At 34.6% G+C, this 21,595-nt stretch overlaps 1 protein-coding gene across 4 annotated transcripts in view; it reads left to right on the forward strand.

The window, feature by feature from the left end:
* Positions 1-21,595, forward strand: part of LOC121733867 — a 100,288-nt gene that overhangs the window by 54,385 nt on the left and 24,308 nt on the right. The window contains exon 1 of one of the 4 annotated variants that reach the window (XM_042124257.1): positions 4,442-4,660. The exons of the other annotated variants lie outside the window; for them this stretch is intronic. The gene's annotated coding sequence lies outside the window, so the exon portion shown is untranslated. Of the gene's footprint in view, positions 1-4,441; positions 4,661-21,595 lie in introns of those variants that run through there. 4 annotated transcript variants of the gene reach the window in all.

The raw sequence follows: 21,595 nt of genomic DNA on the forward strand, positions 1-21,595 counted from the left end.
TTTTTGAAATTATTGCATTGTCATTGGCTGTTAATACATATTTTATGCAGTTTCGAATTAATAAGACTACTAGAGATTGGTAAAAATCGTTCTCAAAGATTCCGTTACATACATGAAAGTTTGAATTTCTATGTATTATTATGTACGGTATATGTGTAAATGCAATAAATAATATTCATTAATTAATTAATTAATTAATTCATTCATTCATTCATTCATTCATTCATTCATTCATTCATTCATTCATTCATTCATTCATTCATATAAAGGTAAGCTTATAAAAGCGTGTTAAAACATCAGAAACGACCATTATACAGTGTGTAACAAAAATAAGTGATAACACTTTAGGGTGTGTACGTGTTCCTTGTAGAGAGTCCACTGTGAAAGTGGCAGCGCTGAAAGACGAAAATTTTTTTTCACTTTTGTATGGGCAAGGGCCCGAGCGTCACGAGTTTTCCCATACAAAGGTGAAAAAAATTTTTGGTCTTTCAGCGCTGCTACTTTCACAGTGAACTCTCTACAAGGAACACGTACATACCCTAAAGTATTATCACTTATTTTTGTTACACCCTGTATAATACTAGATGACGCCCGCAACTCCGTTGCGCCATAATTCGTTTATCGCGCGAAAACCGTACATTTTTCCGGGATAAAAACTATCCTATGTCCTTTTCCGGGGCTCAATGTATCTCCATACCAAATTTCAGCAAAATCGGTTCAGTGGTTTTGGCGTGAAGAGGTAACAGACAGACAGACAGACACACTTTCGCATTTATAATATTAGTATGGATTTGCCTTTTTCTGTTGATTATTTTGGAAGTGACCGACAATAATAATAAGATCTACATTTTTTAAAGTAACAAACACCGTATCGGTACAATTAATTTTAGGTTACTTAATAATTAAAAAAGGTACATTAAAAAAACTATGTTAAATATGTCACAATATTATTAATATTTTAAAACAAAACAACATATTATTTTATCACTCTTTCTAATTAATTATTTTATATACTTAAAATACATTATAATTTATAAATTATAAAATACTTGTCATACATTAATAATTATTGTGATGTCTCCCAAGCAAAAAAAAAACTTTATAAAATATTCTTGTCAGTATAATTTAATCTACAAAATGTTTTATTTTAAATAAGAAAAAATAAATAATAAAGTACCTAAGTTACTGAGGTATAAGTACTACGTACGTACGTAGTACTTATATTATATATACAGTGACCTAAGTAGACAAAATGTCTTAAAAATAAAAAAAATAGAAAACAGAATGAGAAAAGTCACTTGAAATTTTGAATTTCGAATTTTCCGACGGCTATTTCCGGTCAACTGTCAGAATTGCAGTGTTGCCGCGCTAAGAGAAAGTTTCCCTAAAATTACATTGCAGGCAGTCGCGGTTTTATTCCATTTATGTGATTTACGGAGTAGGTAATAAATGTATAACTCACAACCTGAGCGGCTTAACGGTCTGACCTACATGCATCGTGCAAAACCAATTCAAAAGCGCTAATGATCTGCTAATGTTGCCCAATAAAAAGAGGGTAATGTGTTTGGTATGTATTTGCTATAATTTTGAGATGCTTTGAAAATTATCCTTATGTTAAAAGTTTAACATCATTACATTCGCCTAATGTCGACTGAGCTGTTTATTTCATGACATCTTTGAATACTGATTAATAATAATAACTAGATAACGCCCGCAACTCAGTTGCGGGAAAATTCGTCCATCGCGCAGGAACCGTACATTTTACGAGATAAATGTATCCTATGTCAGGACTCAAAGTATATCCATACCTTTCAGCCCAATCGGTTCAGCGGTTTGGGCGTAAAGACGTAACAGACAAACAGACATACACACTTTCGCATTTATAATATTATTAGTAATTAGTATGGATTAAGGACTTAATATTTTTTACTGATTGTATAATAAAACAAGTTTAATAAGTTATTTGTCTATAATAACAATTAAAGACAAATAACTTATTAAACTTGTTTTATTTTTATTAGCAACTTTGATATGGATGCTTGCTTCTTTTCATATTCTATTTTGTAAATACTATCCTAAAATAATTGTTTTCCACTCCAGTGCATTGCTAATAATTCCACTATAACTTAGCCTGCATTTTCAGCAACATATTTATTGTAGTTATACTTCGTCGGTGAAAAAAAAAAACAAACAAAAAACGCGCTGACTCAGCGTCCTGCAAATATTAAATTTCATCGTGCATTTGTACAGCTTTCGTTAAATCTGACACCGTTTGTGATAATATTTAGATTTTACTTTCAATACCGCGTCACTCCTTTTATAGCGTACACACAAACAGAAAGCAATGAGACGAAATTTATGATTTATGTTTACAAGATAATAATTATTGCGCTACAATGTTGCCTGCATAAAAATAAAAATTGCTTTATTTTCCGTGTTCACAAAATGTATTTATAAGTACATATAATTATATTATAAAGACTAGAGATTTGTTAGAATTTTTGCTTCAAACAGACTCTGAAACTTTTGAAATTTTATTAAATTATATTAGGCACAAAATATAGAGAACCTATAGCCTGTAGATCCTCCCTATAGACTACAGAAATACTAGAAAATAGACCATAAAATTACCATTTCTACAGAAAAAGGGATCTTTTTGCACGTAAAGACTTAAAGAGTCGCCAATATATTGTATGAAGTTAATTTATAGTACTTAACAAAATTAAAGTGTCTGAAAATAAAGTTTTAAGAAATTCGCTGTTTAGTAAGTAGTAAACGTTTAATTGGTCTCTAACGGGCTGGTTGATGCAATTAGTATCTACAATCTTTATGTAGCAGTTAACACTAACAGACTATTGTTCGTTCAAACATGTGCAACATCCTTTTGCGATGACGGGTATGGTAGAGAACACAACAGTTTGGAAGTTGGTTGAAATGTGCGTATCATTCTTATTTGCCGTTTGGTATAAAAAAAACTATGAGTATGCAAAAAAATATGAAACAGCAGCTGCAGCATGTATATTTCTCTACTCTCGATATATGAGTTAAATATGTTAACTAATACCAAAACAAATACACAACGCTGCTAAAATCTACTTTAAATAATATATTTTAGGGTACCTATAGACTATAAGTAGAATAAATGTCATTTATAACTTTAACTTAATGGCATTCGACCTGCATGAAATCATTATTTCTGAACCACATTTATCCGTATTACCATATTCCACTATAAACCTTTTTATGCACCATTATAAACGCTTAATGATCAATTTATAAACGATTTGTAAAAGTAACCGTATATTATAAGCTTTTGAAACAATAACGGTCCATAGAACGTGACTTGTGCGCGAGATTTGATCACAGCCAAGATCTCAGTCTAACAAATGCTAAGTAATTACAATACAGGGAAAATAAATGAGAATTGTCAGCTTAAACTACATAATATTCTTAATTCGAAAATAATATATTTTATGGACCTTTCGATTTGTTTTCAAATGTTGGACTCACAAAAAATAAATTTTTACTCTACTTTTTTTTTTACTACCTACTCATATAAAATAATGGATTTTTAACAGTTTACATCCTCTGTTTATTTAGGGTTAAACGGTCACCACTGCATTAGTGCTTAAAACTTTACATTTGTAATAATTTTGTTAAGTATACCTACAATCTAAATACAATCTCCTAATTTAAAATCTACTTTTAATCCTATTTTAAGGTCAAAAAGTATGTAATTGATTACTAGAATTTGTACTGAAACTGTCTATTTCATCATTAACATTTTACGGTACGTAAGCATAAAACAAACAGCAAAATTAAAACATGTTTGCAACACATGTTTTCATTAAAAAATAATTATTCATCTTTATTCATGGGGGTCGAAATAACAAAAAAGGTCGAAAAATCACAAAACATACTGAGTCCAACTGTATTCCACAATTGAAGCCATTCATAAATGAGAAGGAAAGAGACAGCGTTATTTGAATCCTAGAAGTGCTAGAAGGAGAAGGAAAATTGCATTCCGCAGCTACAACGTCGCTATGCGCTCGCGCAGGCAGTATTAGTGTTGCTATGTATTTTTATAATAGGGAAATTGTAGTACTTTTTTTATTCTTTTAGCATTCAAAAAAGGCAAAAAAATTATTAATTACACGTTTTAACTTTGATGACGTTAGTAATGCAAAAAAAATATCGAAATAATTTGAATTCTATTACGCTTTTTACATTAGCTTGTGATAATATGTTATTTACATAAAACAACGATATAAATATCTTTAACACACTTACCTTGATAAGAAAGCGAATTAAATTTAATTCATTTTCATAATAGAGTACGCATGAATTAATTCTAATTTATTGTAAGTTATATTTAGACGCTGGCAACACTAGCATCTCGTTCGCCTCTCACCGGAAACCGGCCATCACTCGAGCGCCGACGTTCAAACGTGGAACGCGTTTTGCCGCCTTTTTGTAAATATCTCGTGACACAAAATAAACGAAAAAAAACATCGGTGACATCATAATATTAACCGACCGAACCGAAACCGCGAGTGTTGTGTTTGTGGTGTGAAGTGACAAACCGAGTTTGCTTTCACTGGACTGAAAGTTATAATATTCGGAGAGCTTCGAAAGGATTTGAAATGCGAACGGCGAAAAGGTAACTGTCACCAAATTGCTAAAAAACTACCATTGCATATGAATTTAAAAAATAAAAAAATATAGAAAAATGTTGATAAATGGAGAAACTAAGTTTTTCGTGTATAAAAATAAATATTGTATGTAGGTTAAATGTAAATAATTATTTTTATGTAACAACAAAAATATAGGTTTAATACAAAACAACATATTTTCATTAAAAAAAATAAACACCAATAACAAAGTTGCCAAACTTTCTAATTTTGCACTAATTTTGGGAATTTTTTATTTTCCTTTTTTCTCTTTTAAATGTTTCAATTGTAAAATTCGCCGCTAATATTTAATAAGTTTAATATTACACAAAGAGGCTAAATTACTTTCGAACGGGTCATTTGGTAAAGAATCATATTTTTAAATAACTAAAATAGGAATAGGTCAAAGTTCAATTAGAGACTATGGTTAGAGATTTAATAGGTCACCGCTTTTTACTGGTTAAAGATAGATCTTAAGTCGACTGAGCTAAATTTCTCTCATACTTAGGTTTATAAATAAATGTGCTAGTTTTCACTTCTGTTATGTCTCTACCTCATTTCATAGATCCAGATAATAATAATAAATAATGCATCTTATGAGCTAAAAGGTTTTATTTGATGATTTTTATTGAATGAAATCTTTACTCAGGCAGAATCATAGAAGTGAAAAGGACTGAGAAAAGACATAGAGAATCGGTTTCAAACAGTAATTCAAACTTTATAAATTATCGAAATAACAGCGCTCTAAAATTAAACCTACGAATATTAACTATATAATTAATTTTAATTGAGAACAATAATTCTACTGCATTTCACATTTGGACGACTCCGCGCCGCCCGGCCCGTGCCGTCACAAGTTGTTTTCTTTTGGAAAAATAAGTATTTGAGTAAATCCAGACCTCAAACATCTACCATACTGTTCAAAATCAAAACTACTTATTGCGTGAATAACCTAACAGACTCACACATTACGATTTCATCAAGGTGAATTTCCTATGAAAACATATTGTTTTAAGATAAAAAAATATGTCTGTTATCTTGTATCTTATCTATTTGCTCTCACGATGTCCCGTTATCTGTTACATTTCACAACTATCGATATTATCTGACACGTTCGTCGACAGGTTATTCCGAAATAGAAAAGTCGGATTAGTAATATAAATGCAACAGCGTACTGTCTTTCTTTCTGTCTGTATTTAAGTTTGTCCGTCTGTCTCACATTTTTATTATTTTTTAGGCTTCAGACGCTAAGCCTTAAAAATGACACAATTTGGTATGGACAGAGACCAGCCATTGGAGATACTTTGAGTACCGAAAAATGTAATAGAATATTAAGTCCTCTGCAATAAATGATTTCTATTATTTTTTCTCTTTACTATAATAATACGAAGACATAACTTTTAGGTAACACAAACATTTTCAATACTTTTAAATTAAGTAGAAATAACTTTTAAACAACGGATATAATGCATGAAACATTTTTTGTAAAAGGTTATAGATCGAAAAGGCTACGAAACTACTAGACCGAATGTGTCCTAACGGGACGGGAAGGAAAACTAAATTCTACCGGTGAAATATATAACAGTTTTCACAGAATTAATTGCGAACAATTTCGCTGTAAACATCTATATTTAAATAAGAAAGAACCGTAACTGAAAAGAACAGTAAATATTCATATATTTATAACCCACAACCATACACTTTCAGTTTCCAATGTATGAATTATGTATGTATGTATGAAATCACCACTGACTCACGAGATCATTATAATCGCTACTAGCACGTTTTTTGCAGCATTTATACGTGTGACCATTGGATCATGTAGAGTAATACTATGCTATAGTTAATAGTACAAAGAGCAAAACAACGGAAAATCTGTGTTTGTCATCACAATCATGAGTGCACATTTCAAGCTTATTTAAATAAAATGCTAGATGATGCCCGCAGCTCCGTTGCGCCAAAATTAGTTTATCGCTCGGGCACCGTACATTTTTCCGGAATAAAAAGTATAATATGTCTTTTCCCGGAACTCAAAGTATCTCCATGCCAAATTTCAGCTAAATCGGTTCAGCGGTTTGTGCGTGAAGTGGTAACAGACAGACACACTTTTGCATTAATAATATTATTATATTATATAAGTATGGATGGATATTGGTAAATTTTGATGTTTGCACTAGTGGTTTACTACGTAAAGTGTACTTAGCTTATCGCTAATCGTCTGGAATATGAGCTTATCCCTGTATTTGTTAATAATTGTCGTTGTGTAATGAACCTCTTAAATAACAGTTGCCTTTGATTTGAGTAATCAAATTTCTGAGATTTTTGTTTACCGTCAAAACGTCAACCAATCAACAACAATGTTGAAAAGATAAACTCCTGTTAGTTTAATTAATGTGTTTAATGGTCTAAGCTTAACAGGTCATTGAACCACTTACAAGGGAAGACACTCCTATCCTTTCCGTCAATGAAGCAATTATTGTTAATTAAAATGGCTGCATTATATTGCTTAAGTGTTAAACGATAAATAACTTAATCATGCAATATAATATAAACACGAACATATTTTGATACAAATATAAAAACCTTAAACCGGACTAGGGCCTCCATGTAGCCAGAAGTATAAATTAAGAAACATGTATTTTGATTTAGACATTAAAACAATAATATTGTGTCATAGTCAAGCAGTGAACGAGCTCATGATGGATATGGGACACTCTATTACCGTAGCTTTTAATAAACACGGGAGCGTCCGTGGCCTAATGGTTAGACCTTTGGTTCGCACTCTTAGAGGGTGCAGGTTCGAACCCGGGTGGAGGCGTGTACCTATGAGACATTTTCTGATCTCAAGTACATAATACGGACGCTCGTACGGCGAAGGAAAACATCGTGAGGAAACCCGCACATAGTTGGTCCCAGACGTATTGACTAGTTCTTTCCTCTGGACTAGGCCGACTATGATGCGAGTATGCCGTATGCGCTTGGGCAACCAGACGGTCATTTAAAAATCTTGTCCCAGGCACTACAGTATTTGAGGAGTGGTTACTTCGCTCTGAAAAATACTGTATAAATCATCCATAACGGATGTAAAGGCCTAGTTTTTTTTTTATTTCAAAATCGTTTCAGATGTGTCCCTCAAACTAAAAACCTCTCACTCAAAAATGCATTCCTACTAATTGCGTAGTACTAATTGGCCGCAATTATTAAACCCCATGCTGGGAAGTGACCCAGGCATATTATACAGCAGAAAGTGGCATACGTATGATGTAGATAGCATAACGAGCTTAATAAATTACTTGTGAGAACGCCACTGATAAACGCTCTCTTATTCGTTGATGTTGAATTATTATAGATACTGCATTTGCAATACATTTTCAAATACCTATTTTCAATTTCTCTCGCCCCTGGTGTATCCTCTTAAAGTTATCAATGTTGAATTTATGTAATCACTAATTACTAGTCCGCAACTCAGTTGCGACAAAATTAGGTTATCGTGCGAAAACCGTACATTTTTCCGGGGTGAAAAGTATCATATATCCTTACCCGGGACTCAAACTATCTCCATAGTCCATACCAAATTTCAGCAAAATCGACCTTTTGATCAATTCATCATCGGGTGTTCCACTTTTTTATCGCTAATTTGACATGTAGAGTATACGTAAATTATAGAGCAGACGATTTTGCGCTACATTCCATCGCCGAATTTACTATTTATTATGACGAAGGCAACGTGTAAGTCGCGATTGCAAAAGAAGAGTAAGTGTCTAAACACACTAGGCCGAAGTTACGCGGCGTAAATTCCGCATGATTACGCCCGCAATGTATTTTAAATTACCGATGACACACTATTACGTCGCGTTCCGTCCGTATTTTGTATGCGTTTGACATTGCGGACGTAATCATGTGGAATTTACGCCGCGTAACTTCGGCCTAGTGTGTTTTAACACTTTTGGCTGTCATAATTCATAGACATGTATGTTTTGTTTGTCCAATGTCCATGTCGCTTTTAAACTGATCTGTTTTGAACATTTGGAGATACTTTACGTTCTGTGCAGAGTTGTGGCCTTCATCTAGTAAATGAATAAAAGTATCTTGAATCTATACTATCTATACTATTTTTAATATTATAAAGCGGAAGAGTTTGTTAGTTAGTTTGTTTGTTTGAACGTGCAAGTCTCAGGAACTACTGGTCCGATTTGAAAAATTCTTTCAGTGTTAATTATTAGTCCATTTATCGAGGAAGGCTATAGGCTATATTTTATCACGCTAGGACTAATAGGCAGCGAATAAATAGAGGAAAATGTGGAAAAAACGGGGGGAAATTATTTGAAAGGGCTTATCTCACGAACCACTAGAGCATTTTTTCTGTTATTTGGATCAGATAAGAAGTAGACCACGTGAAGGATGATAGGCTTTTTTGTGGACTGATTTTTCTGTGAAATATCTAATTTACGCGGGCGAAGTCTCGCGGAACGTCTAGTCTATACATCTATACATATAAATAAAATTGGAGTGCCTGTTTGTAATATTGAAAGAACCGTTTTTTACTAAATGCATATGAATGTATATAGGGTACAGACACCAAAACAATTTTTTTTACAATTTTTGTCTGTATGTCTGTCTGTCTGTCTGTTTGTTCCGGCTAATCTCTGAAATGGCTGGAGTGATTTTGACGGGACTTTTTTAGGCACATAGCTGATGTAGTAAGGAATAACTTAGGCTACTTTTTAACCGACTTCCGAAAAGGAGGAGGATATAATATTTTACTTTTTTTATAAAGGAACCTTAAAAAGGGGATTTTTTTCTCTTTTTTATTATCTTATCTTTGTTATCACATTTTTCTGACGCGGACGAAGTCGCGGGTAACAGCTAGTACATAATAAAATTAGTGCATCTACAATATAACATCAAGGCTACCACTTGTTTTTTTTTAATAGTGAGAACTGTAACATGTGGCGCGGTACTCAGTGTTGATGAATCGTCTCTCACAAGTCTCAACTCACTCAATACTTCCTGACTTTATTCATAGAATACGTTCAACGTTGCTACTTCGTTTACCGGAAACCGTACATTTTAATGTAAGAAACATCCTCAATTTTTTTGTTGACACCATAAAGTTAATATACCTAGCGGAAGGTAGGTATATTAACTTTATGGTTGAGACTAGGTAAGTATATTAACGTAGTATCGTCGCCTAATAAAAAAAAAGTTCTGGATGACCAGCGGGGCTGAAATGGTCGCTTTGGAGAATCTTATTATGAATCATAATATGATTCAATTTTTTAAATCGCAAAATGCAAGTCTGCTTGCAATTCATGTCTAGTAATTTGTACTAATTTGACATTTGTCAGTTTGACAGTTTTGACAATTCATTTGCTGAATTGATTGAGAGGAATTGCTAAATGTGACCATTTTAGCCGCTGGTGAACTTCGTATATTACTTTCTCCCCAGGGAAGGTATGAATCTTCCCTGGACTTCCACAAACATTTCAAGACTAAAATCAGTCATATTATATGGTTTAGCCGTTCTCGGGTTTTAGCAAGACTTACAAAATTTCTTCTTAAAAAAGATCGATCTAATAAATTATATGAAAATCGAATTAGCTTTAGAATTTTAATGTCGTCTCACTTCTGTAGGCCCCTAGATATTTTTCTAGAAAAAACTTTTAAGTTTTTTAACCTTCCATGTTTTATTTATTTTATATTTTGAAGGGCCTGTTTCCCCACTTTCTGATAAGTGCCGAATAGGCTATTCACCATTTAATTTGACAGATCAAGTATGGTGAATCTGTCAAAAAAGTTGTGAATAGCCACTTTACAATCGGCACTTATCAGGAAGTGGTGAAACAGGCCCTTAAAAATATAAAATAAATAAAACATGGAAGTAATACTAAAGTAATAGTATAAGTTTTCTCCTTCCATGATTAATAAATAATTCGTAAAGCAGAGAAGTAGTTTTATGAATGAACTATTAATACCGGAGTGAGTGACCGGCGAGTAAATATAGTTCACTTTATTGTCTTCCGCCCTTCGGTTTGAGTATTGGTTTATGTTTCGAAGAAAATTAAGTTCTCCGTTCTCCAGAAGTCAGAACTGTTCAGTGTAATCATTAAGTTATTATGATCGTCGTAAACGTAAATATGTTAGTTTAAAAAATACGTGTGGGACTCGGCCGCGGTAAAGCAATTGAATAGCATTTTTATCGACTTATGCAATTATAATTAGCATCTAGTCGCACGCACACAAACACCGTGCCGAAGTCTAACAACACCGGTCGTAGTGGGGGTTTACGGATGACACCTAGCATTTGTTAAAATCGGACCAGTAGTTTAGCAGTTACGAGGGCACATAGAGTGCGAAAATCAATACCCTTTTTTCCCGGGTAAAAATTGCGAAGCTATGGGTTGGGTTCAACTAAATTTTGATCTAAATCTAAGGAAAGTTCAGTATGAGTTGATATTGGCTATAATACTATCAATTTAAATGTCACGTTACTAGTACAGTAGTAAGTAGGTACTATACAATTAAGAAGTAGACTTTTTTATTTTTAAGCAAAATAAATTTAAAACGGATTATTTCCATTGAATTTACATGTTAATATAGAACTATCAATGCGTCTGTATGTACATATCTATACTAATCATGAATAAACATGTGCACTTGATAGACAAACAATTATAGTCCATTCAGAGTTTAATTGCCTCGGAGCTATACAGAAATGATCCTTATGACGTCCGCATAAAGGTCATGTCAGATGAATGGAGTATCTGGGTCGTAGCTCGTAGATTAGTCTGAACCAATATTTACAACTGCCGATAGCTGCCATTAATAAATTCTACACTTCGATTTGAAATTAAAATGGATCGCAATTATTGGCTTGGCTGTTTTATGGGTAAAATTAATGTACCATCCAGGAAGTTGATTCCTAGGCAGATGGGGGACCTACGTAGTTCAGTCACGTTACGTCAAAGTGAACCCAGCCGACAGATCACAATTAACATTGAATTGACATGATCCGACCAAATGACGTTGGTCTGTCAACTGCCTAGGAATCAATTTCCTCGATGGTACATAATGTTTATGGGTTTAATTATCAAACTCTACATTTACCTCTATAACTCAAGTTTAGTTGACGGAATAATGAGTTTCAATTCATTATAATCGACAAAATTTTGATACGATTATTACTTTCGAGTTTTGTTGACATTTTCATCGAACTATTCTCAAATTACCGAACCCTGTCCGTAGCGGTCATTGACCCGCGGTCAAAAAACTTGTCTCGTTTCATCGTTTTTTAACCCCCGACGCAAAAAGAGGGGTTAAAAAACTTAACTTATAAGTTTGATTAACAGCTTTTTCATTTGTTTCAATTTAATATTCATGCTCGATGAGAATCGAGTATAAAGTATATCTCTTCGAACTCATAATAATATAAAGTTGAAGATTATAGTTCTAAGAGTTACCAAGAGGTTTTCCGATGAATCTATACATATAAAAAGCTTAGGCCAAACCTACGCGACCAGGCGACTGCGAAGCGGAGCGTCAAGTTGTCAAATGTGTTTTTTTTATACAAAACACACATTTGACAACTTGACGCTCCGCTTCGCTGTCGTCTGGTCGCGTAGGTTTGGCCTAAGCTTTAGTCTGTGTTTTTATAAGAGTTCAAATTTTTTTCTCATGTTTATTTATTTATTACTATTTCCATGCTTATTTCTACCTTATTTCTTAAACTTAATACAGTGCGAGCATTTTTATATAGCTCCTAGACAGACTAGACTGAGAGGTCAATGACCGCTGGGGACACCTTATTTCATTTTGACTATAAGAACTAACAGAACCTTTCGGGTCCCCGCAGACTTACAATTTCAAGTTGACCGACTAAATCGTATAGTATGACTGTTAGCTATGACGGCTTATGAGAGCTCGCACACTGCATCCAACTAAATTGTACAACGATTTAGTCGGTCAACTTGAAATTGTAAGTCTGCGGTCGTTCTTATTTATTTCAATTATTATCACGTTACTAGAGAAACAGTACCTAGTATTTTTGTATCATGCCTGTCTTTCTGTTTGTCTAACCTCTTTGTTGCGGGCATCATTTGGACGCTGTTAAGCATTCGTGTACTAACTACTAACCCACAAAAAAATTACGTATTGAGTTATTAATGCAGTTATGTTCTTTAGATGATTTAAGTAGAACAAAACTGCATTCAAAATTTAACAACAAAAAAATATTGGGTTAGGTTAGTTGCGACGACCTTTCGCTGCCGGCACTGTTTCGTGCAATGCTGAGTAGTGAACAAGAGTGGAAAGCGGTGGAGGATTTCGCTCACGACGTCATCTCCGCAAAAGAGGAGGCCGAGCGCATAAGGGAGAGGGAGGCGCTCGACCCTCGTCGCAGAAGTAGGCCAAGGCGAAGACGTGTCAATCTGAATGACCAAAGCGTCCCACCTTAGCCAGGGAGCTCGGGGCGGCGGTATGGGGATGCCGTCGCCCATTGCACCGAGTCCCCGAGAGGGTCGCGATGCGCTGCGTACTCTTCGCGCATCGCGACACCAAAGTGGAAGGGCCGCTGTTCGGCCACGGAGCCTGTATGGGCTCGAGGAGGCCCTGCTGGTGATAAGCAGGCACACGCACGCAGAACTGCGGAAAGAAAGCTCGCGCGTTCTCGCAATCCTGCGTGCGAAGAGTGGAAGAGTATAGACGGGTTTTAGTGGGTAGGGCTGTGGTCAATTCACCATCTTTACGGCCGCAGCGAGTCCTACATACCCGGAGGAGTTGTCTCCAAACCCTCCGGCATGCGCAACAGCCATTCCCCGTCTCAAAAAAAAAAAAAAAACATGCGCATTTAGTGCAGTTAATGAACAATAACAGAGTCACGTAACACATTATCTACACCGCATACGTGCTGTTTCCGACGAAACGTAATCGTTATATGAATCAAACATACAACGAAATTATTTCTAATGTCTTTGTCAATAGAAAAGATATCGTTATGCGATAAATAAGCAGATAGGTACACTGTAGTATTCGGCGTAACATGGCGGTTGCGGTCATTGACTCCCTGTTAAAAACTTGTCGTTTCCTATATAAACCGCGATTGACAATAAAGTGTCAGATGTTCCTAGTCCATTGTCAATCGCGGTTTATATATACAAAATGACAAGTTTTTGACAGGGAGTCAATGACCGCTACCGCCATGTTTCGCCGAGTACAGTATAGTAAAGCGAATGTTGCGATAACCATACTGATATTTTAAATGCGAAGTGTCTGTATGTTGCCTCTTCAGTCTTCACGCTCAAACCGCTGAACTGATTTTGCTGAAATTTGGTTTGGACATACTTTGAGTCCCGGGAAAGGACATAGGATACTTTTTATCCCGAAAAAATTGACGGTTCCCGCGCTATAAACGAATTTTGGCGTAACGGAGTTGTGGGCGCCATTTAAAAGAATGTAAATTAATCTACTGAAATTCTAATTTTAAATATTTCAAGTTCAGAAAAAATACAGAGTCATGTAGAGTAGTGATGGTACGGTACCCATTTATATCTGCAGCAAAAAAAAGTTTAAGAACAGTTAGCTAAATTAATTCGTCCCAAAAGAGTAGGTAGAGTTCTTGTGTTACTGTGGGAGATGTGTGTCAGCTCTAAAACATTTTGAACAAGCAAAAGCTTTGTTTTAATGTTAATTTTCTTATATATAAAATTCTCGTGTCACAATGTTAGGCCGCGTACTCCTCCGAAACGGCTTTACTGAGTTTAACCAAATTTTATATGCATATTCAGTGGGTCTGAGAATTGGCTTCTGGGTACTTATTATATTGATAAGTGCATTTGTTGAGTAAATAATAGTAAATTATTACAACTCGAGATTGACAGCGACCATTGTTTGTGCGACGGGATAGCGATGGACGTTGCCATGGTGACATACTTATTTATTTAGTCACGTCTTGAATAAAATAAATACGGGCGAAATACTTTATATGGCAAAGAAACGTTTGCCGGGACAGCTAGTACTCTATAATATAGTGAAGTTAATACTAAATATTACAAAAGAAATGCATATTTTTGAATTAATAATAAGAGCAAGCTAGAATTTAAGAACAAGAACAGACGCAGAATAGAGGCTTCGTACATTTATCATTATTTGTCAGTAGTTTTTCATAGTACGATAAAACCTTTGTTAAACTAGTCAGTAATTAGAGTTAACATAACCGTGAAGGTATAAAGTTAACTATAAAAGTTGCACGTAACTGTTACAGAGGTAATTTCATTTAACAATTGATGGGAATTGTGTAATGGTTCCGTAACGGCTCGAACTTATTAATATCTACAGCCTCCTTAGGCCACGTTGCTTTATTGCGATGCGTTGCGTTGTTACGACGCAGCTCCGACGTTTTACATACCTAAATGTTTCTCACAACTTCTTTGTGCCTAACGTTGTTGTTTTATCGCTCATTTCTCCGGGATAAAAAGTATCCTATGTCCTTCCCCGGCACAAAAATTTCAAAAATCAGCAAAATAGGCTCGGGTGTGAAGAGGCAACAGACAGACAGACAGACACACTTTCACATTTATAATATTAGAATGGAAGTACGGATAGTACGAATGGTTAATATTATACATCGAATATCGATGCGACTTATGCCGTCGAACACAGTGTTTTGACGAAACGATGGACAAATAAAATAGTATTGGGTGTATGACGCACTTTACCTTATATTGTGAAGTAGCCGCAACTACGACATACTCTGAATACAATGCGTTATTCAGACGACGCAACGAACCGCAAAGCATCGGAGTATTGTGGCCTCGCGCGTCCACTTTAGTTACAACCGTTACAAAATATATGTGTCACGAGAAATCTTACGATTTTTCATATAACGACTAATGACATTATAAGAACAATATAGGAAATAGAAAAGTTTCTCGAACAATTGATTGCTCATGTAAGTTTATAGACAAACGAAATGACGCCCGCAACTCCGTTGCGCTAAAAGTGGTTTATAGCTCGGGAACCGTACATTTTTTCGGGATAAAAAGTATCCTATGTCCTTTCCCTGGATTGAAAGTATTCCATACCATTAGGTAACAGACAGACAGACAGACACACTTTCACATTTATAATATTAAAGACAAATAAGTGAACAGGAGCGAGTATAAGAACCGAGACTTCATAAAATACCTACATGAAAGATTCGCAACAAAAATACAGGGCCAATTTAAATCTAATCTAAGTAGATTAGATTTAAATTGGTAAAAGTAACCTTTTGGTGATATTAGCTTTATTTTTCATACTATAATATTGTGTATTTCATCAGAAAACCATGTAGCAATAAGGTTAAACGCATATCGCAAATGTAATATATTTAATGAAATTGTCTATTCAACATGTGGTCGTGAATGTTTGTTTATAACGTTTACATTTGCAAAGTGCGGTTTAGCAACGCTATGAGCTAATGTCATGAGCAAACTTTATAGTTTTTTTAGGGTTCCGTACCCAAAGGGTAAAAACGGGACCCTATTACTGAGACTTCGTTGTCTGTCCGTCTTTCCGTATGTCTGTCTGTCTGTCTGTCTCCAGGCTGTAACTCAAGAACGGTTATAGCTAGAGACTTGAAATTTTCACAGCTTATTAAGTATATCTGTTGCCGCTATAACAATAAATACTAAATCAAATGTGATTGCTCTATATCAATAATGACATCAGGTAGGTACTTGAATTTTTCTCAATGTCCTTAGTTATATATTTACTTTAATAGTCATTGTTTAATAATAATATTAAAATAAAATAAAAAATTAAGGGTGGCTCTTATACAAAAAAACACAATGTTTGGCTTAATGTTGCTCTATAATGGTACGGAACCCTTCGTGCGCGAGTCCGACTCGCACTTGGCCGGTTATTATTTGTGAAGTTCGCAAAAAAAACTGATGCAATAACAAAACTGTTTTCTATACGATTATTATGGACAAAATAGGCTCTAACCTTGTACTATTATCTATTTTGTGCTCTAACTAAATAAGTCAGTAAAGATATTTGTTTAATTACAAGACGTTTCTTCGTATTCGTATTATGTTATTTATGCCTTACATTTTAGCTTCAAAAATAATTATTTTATGTTCTTGCCTAGCACAAGTATCCTTTCAAATCAGTGCAGTGGCCCAAATGTACATAATACATAACATAAATATATTATACATACACACTTATCCATAAATTATAACATTATGTTATTGTGTTTCGCAAATGATTGGTTCAAGGAAAAGCATTTTTCTATCTCTATTACTTTTGATATTTCCAAATAAAACTATAATTCAGTCTACCAAACCGCAGGTGTATGACGTATGAACCTGTGACATTTAGACGACCTTGATGTTCACAAGTTTATGCCTCAAGTCTCCATTTGGAGTTATAGCGATATATCAGACTCCCACGGTAAAGCATTTGGAGATAGAGTTCAATAAAAGTTTTTATTGTATGCTAGCTACATCAATAAATAAAACTTTTTTCTTAGATCATTGCACCTTAAGCCGAAGTATAAGAATTGTTGGTTAGATTTACATTTTGCAATATAATAAATAGGGGCTGCCATGCCATGTATGGAAAAAGCCTTTTATTGAAATAAAGAGACTAAAAAAAACATAACAATAATCATATTCATAAATCTTCGTGTACAATCCATTAATTTTTTGTAGAGAAATTGAAACCGGATTTTCATAAAATATTGTAGTAGTTAGGCTCTGGATTATGAAAGAGGTTTCTTTGTATTCCATAAAGGCTTATTCTTCTGACAGAACCTAGTCATTAAGTTACTGTAATGACTAGGTTTTGTCAAAAGCTAGGTTATAAGCATTAAAACTAAGAAGCCATTATGGTTCTAAAAAATAACAACCTTGCCATAATGATACGGTGCTTAACGATAAATCATTTTAATGGTCTGAGCTTGTTTTGGACGTATAATTTAAAAATAATGATTGTGTCTACTGTAGGTCACTTAGTCATCACGTTAAGAAAGTCTTCTAATTTGATGATCGTGTTATGGCGCACGCGCATGGTAAACAAACAACTTCTCAAACAAACGCCTATACTCTTTTTTTTTTATGAAATAAGGGGCAAACGAGCAAACGGGTCACCTGATGGAAAGCAACCTCCGTCGCCCATGGACACTCGCAGCATCAGAAGAGCTGCAGGTGCGTTGCCGGCTTTTGAAGAGGGAATAGGGTAATAGGGGAGGGTAGGGATGGGAAGGGAAGGGAATAGGGGAGGGTAGGAAAGGGAATAGGGTAGGGGATTGGGCCTCCGGTAAACTCACTCACTCGGCGTGAAACAGCGCAAGCGCTGTTTCACGCCGGTTTTCTGTGAGAACGTGGTATTTCTCCGGTCGAGCCGGCCCATTCGTGTCGAAGCATGGCTCTCCCACGTATGATATATATATCCCACTCTATAGCAGGGGTCACCAAATGGCGGACCGCGGTCCGCATCCGGACCGCCGATCCATTGTGTGCGGACCAAGCATGTTCGAAGATGATCTTCGTTCATGTTATGACTTCAACATCTCCAGGATTTAACGTCAATATATCGTCCCCGTAGAAGGAAAACTAAATAACTCGATTTTTGGCGATTTTCACTTTTCCCTATTTTTAAATCACCCAAAACACGACGCATGTTTGAGTCTAACAGGGGTCTTCCTATCTTATTTCGTTCCAAAAATATAGCTATTTTTGTCGTTCAGATGGAAAAATACACATCTTCAAACTAACTCTAATTTTTTGAAGGAAAAATAAACAACTCATTAAATAAATCAATAACTGTGGTCAATGATAAGTTGAATTTTCGATAAATTAAATAAAACAAGTTGTTGAATTTTGCCTCAATTTGCTATATCTATCACAAAACTAACAAAGTTCTAGGAAAACTAAATAACTGTATTTATTTAATTGTCCTACTCAGAATTCTGGCAAAAAAATCATTACTTTATAAATACTTGATGTTATCTATTTCTTCCACAACTAGATGATTATTAATTACGAGATGATAGGCAAATACAATTAAATAGATTAAGTTATTTATAATTGCCATAAAGATAAAATGTACGTGACAAAAGTTATTAAATTTTTAAGAGAATTTGGCGCGAAATATTGTAGTGTTTATGCAATGAATCGGAACGAGGAAGAGCGCGGGGGAAGCGCGGGGGTGAGCGCATGCGACTGCAATGCTCGCACGCGTCACTAGCACTTTATACGGTAATGCGTGACCTTCTAATGCGTTTACTTAGTGACCATAGTGAAAGTAAGATTTTATGCTATAATGGATTCGCGGGGTAGATTTATGGTGAAAATGTGCCGAAAGGAAGATAATTTACCTAAGGTATGTAGCTACAATAATTTAGAACCAATAAAATAGTAAGTAGAAAAACTCTTAAGTGCATCTTCTATTAAACCAAGACTGATTTATGTCATCTTATTACCGAAATTATTACTTTATTTTTTTCGCGCTTTATTAGTTAAATGAACTTTCATACTATTATGAATAATTTTAAGATGTGGGAGAAGTAAATAACTCTTCAGGCGTTATTTGAATTTTGATCTTTAAGCTTTAGGCTTAAGGCTACTTTTAACTTGTTGCATGAATTGTTTTTGCTAGGTATTTTGAACTATTTCGATTCGGTTTTGATCCACTTTACACACAATTTTATTCAAACTAAGTAGACATAGATTTGACGACCTCTGAGGCTCAGTGGGGAGCGCGTCGACGATAAACGCCGGAAGTCGCGGGTTCAAATCCCGCCGATGAAACAAAAAGTTTCCTGTGTTCCTGTCATGGATGTGTATTAAATAATATTATTATGTTTATAATATAATAAAAATCTATTATTATGTATAGTATATGTATGTATAGTATTAAATATATTATTATGTATATTGTATAGTATACAAATATTAAATATATTTCCCGTTGTCTGGTACCCGTGATACAAGTTCTTCGGATACTAAGTACGGGGCCAGACTGACGTGGTGTGAAACGTCCAAGGATATTATTATTTTTATAGGGCCAAGCTACACCGGATGGCAGTGGCCGGCAGCGAGCATTTTCAGTTTTAAACTTTATTTACATGCTATCACTACGTAATCTGCATACTCTTGTCACACTATTATTGTTTTTCTTTTTTCGTAATTGAATACCTATAATACAGATTTTTTATTGTTTTAGGGTGAAAATAAGCCAGTAAAACAACAAGACCAAAGTACAGTCAGCCCAGAAAAACATAATATTATAACATGCCAGAAATCACCATCCGATATTAACAATCATGTTTGGAACGACATAAATTTCAATGTTGATAATATTACAATAGAAAAAAATCATAATAAAATCCTTCCAGGTGTTCTTAGTCTACCTGAAAATGACGAATTTAAAATTATTACATGTGAATCGGCCCCAGCATCAATAATGCCTAGCGAAAATAATACTAATAACATTAAACCACCCCAATCAGCACCTATGCCCGTAAATGTTAGTCCCATGTCTTTGTGTAGCAGTAAAATTAATTTAAGTGAAGATGACAACATAATATTATTCAACTATAAAAGTGTCAGAGGGTCAAGTCCCATTTCGGGTGTCGAAACCATGCCACCTTCAACAGATGAAGAACTTTTTTCTGATTCTGGATCGTCGTGGATTCCGGACTCAGAAGAAGAAAATAAAATAGAAAAGAAACGTAGGTCTTCAATGAATATCAATATTGCAGAAGCTAAGAAGAAAAAAAGAGTTAAGAGATTTGAAGGTATATATATTTCCTCGAGTGATTCTGAAGATGAAAGAGGTAAAATTACAACTCGCACTATTATTAAAACTCCTTTAGGCCAAGTCTCACCAGTTAGCCCCGACAGAAGAATCAATGTCACAATTGCAGAAACAACAGATACAGAAATAGAAACAGAAAATAAGAAAAAAGAAATATACAGATGGAAGAAAAAAAATCAATCAAATTGGAAAAGAAACAAAGAGTTGGAGAAGAAACGAAAATGTTTGCCATATAAGAGTAAAACTGGAAAGCTTTGTGCAGCTAAAATGCCTAAAAATCCTAAATGCAGTAATAATTGCCGTCAAAAATGCACAGAAAAGTTTACACAAAACGAGCGTGAAGAAATTTGCAAATCCTACTGGTCTATACAAGATTATAAGCTACAAAAAGAGTTTTTGCTTAGGCGCATCAACATCAAACCGGTGCAGACTGCTAGAAAATCTGTACCGATCGACAAACAAAGAAGTACCAGCAGAGAATATGGTTTTTATAAAAATAAGAATGTGTTTGAACGAGTGTGTAAGAACTTTTTTATGTCTACTCTGTGTATTTCTACTGGTCCTATCGAAACTGCAGTAAAACATGTGGATAATAATGGTGCATTCACAAAAATGGATAACCGTGGCAAACAACCACCTATAAACAAAACTCCTGAAGAACAGATAGAAGAAGTAAAAAATCATATTGAAAGTTTTCCTGTAATGGATTCCCATTACTGTAGAAAAAAATCTGCCAAGAAATATTTAGAGCCTACCTTGTCAATATCAAAAATGTATGATTTGTATGTGGAGAAAATGAAAAAGAACAATAAAACACCTGTTAAATTTAACATTTATAAGAGAGTATTTGGCACACAATACAATTTAGCATTTTATCATCCCAAGAAAGACCAATGTAGCACGTGTAACAATTATAATAAAGATAAAACTAATACAAATATACTTAATGAATATACTCAGCATATAGAGCGAAAAGAGGCGTCTTATAGATCTAAAGAGCTGGATAAAAAGAGGTCAGAAGAAGATGGTTCATATTTGTGTGTCACCATGGACTTGCAAAGTCTACTGCAGATTCCATCGACTGCAGATAGTTTAATGTATTATTCCAGAAAATTAAATTTATA

Source organism: Aricia agestis, chromosome 14 (genome assembly GCF_905147365.1).
Source record: "Aricia agestis chromosome 14, ilAriAges1.1, whole genome shotgun sequence".
NCBI lineage: Eukaryota > Metazoa > Arthropoda > Insecta > Lepidoptera > Lycaenidae > Aricia > Aricia agestis.